Source organism: Apodemus sylvaticus, chromosome 23 (genome assembly GCF_947179515.1).
Source record: "Apodemus sylvaticus chromosome 23, mApoSyl1.1, whole genome shotgun sequence".
NCBI classification, from domain to species: Eukaryota; Metazoa; Chordata; class Mammalia; order Rodentia; family Muridae; genus Apodemus; species Apodemus sylvaticus.
The window spans coordinates 14,304,757-14,306,391 of NC_067494.1; the positions used below are offsets into that span (position 1 = coordinate 14,304,757).

At 44.0% G+C, this 1,635-nt stretch overlaps 1 pseudogene; it reads left to right on the plus strand.

Annotated features, from left to right (window-relative positions):
* Nucleotides 1-281: 281 nt before the first annotated feature.
* LOC127673496 (sperm motility kinase X-like) lies at nt 282-1,209 on the plus strand (annotated as a pseudogene).
* Nucleotides 1,210-1,635: the final 426 nt, after the last annotated feature.

Sequence of the window (1,635 nt, forward strand, 5' to 3'; positions counted from 1 at the left end):
TATTAGCTTGTCCCATTATGGCTCCTGACACTGTGATCACTGTGTCTGGGGACTTATCAAGATGATCAAGATAAAAAATTCTCATTCCTTGGCTGTAGTTATTTTGAGCCTACTTTCTTGTCCTAGCTCAATGTCAAAGATCTCCACATCATCTGACACATTTCTCCCTTTTTCTTGTCCTTTTGACACAGGAATCTAGCTGTAAACATTTTTTGGGGCCTGACTTAATTTTATTTTATTTTTTAATTTTTTTGTATTGCAAAATTGGTTCTACCCAAATCATGAAAGGTTTGATGATGGAGTAGGACCTGGAGGCCTGCTACTCTATTAAAGAGATCTTTATCCCTAACTATAAGGTGCTGACCACCCTTGGTGAAGGAAACTTTTCAGTGGTCAAACTGGCCTTCCATGTTTCCACATTGACTTGTGTGTCTGTAAAAATTTGCCAAAAACACCCACAAAGTATATCTCGATTATCTGCATGGAAGTCAAGAATATGAAATCACTTAGACATCCTAAGATTGTCAAGTCATTTCACATGGTGCAGATGAGAGAGACCACCTACATAGTGATGGAGCATGCATCAGAGGGAGAGCTACAAGACCTCAACATCGAAGGGGGTCTTTAGAGGAGAGCTAGGCTTGAAAGATGTTTGTCCAGATCGTACGTGCTGTGCAGTACTGCCACAACAATCACATTGCCCATAGGTACAGAAAGGCCAGCAACACTTTGATCGACCACTGTCTAATTTTGGCCTTACTGCTGAAGTAATCCCTAGGCAAAAGCGGGCAGATTTCTGTAGCATACTGCCCTGCTGTGCTCCAGAACTCTTGTAAGCAGAGTAATATGAGGGCTGCCCAATGGATATCTGGAGTTTAGGGGTACTCCTGTTCCTCATGGTGACTGGGAGCCTGTCTTTCCTAGGTAAATCTGTTGTGGATTTGGGGCTGTAGATCATCACAACAAACTTCAGCATTCTCCTCATGTTTCCCTCGATAATTTCAATGTCATCATCAAACTGCTGATGATCAGTTCATCTAATCCAATTGTGAGACACCCCATGATCTGGACAGTGAGGCATGTTTACCACCTACTTACACGCAGATGTTCCCGGACACCCAGAGCCCTAGCATTGTCAGGACCAAGCGAGTCATTGGATATATGCCTGACAGGCATATGTCCTCCTGCAGTACCCAAGAGAAGGTCTGAGGATCTCTACAGGCAGCTAAGAGTATAACCCTCAGAGGGTCCTCCACTTGGGATACCTGCAGAAAGAGACCCTCACACAGGAAAAGGACATCACCCAGGAAAAGACCATCCTTCAATAAGATGCCATCATTCAGGAAGAACCCACTACCAATGTCCAGCCTTGGGGTGCAGGCTCTCATAACTGACCATACTGCTGGAAGGAATGAAGAAGACAATCATGCACTGCCTCTGAAACCCGTGCAGTTGCCTGACACCACCAAAGGGGAGTAAAGTTTCCAGTAAGAAATTGGTTCCAAGAAAAGGGGATCATTGGACCCTTCACAGGACCACATTGGTGCAAGTCGTTATTCATTTTTTCCATACTTTTGTTCTTTGTGACAAAGGATGGGTCTTCCCCCTTGTGGCAAACTTAGGAATTTAACAATC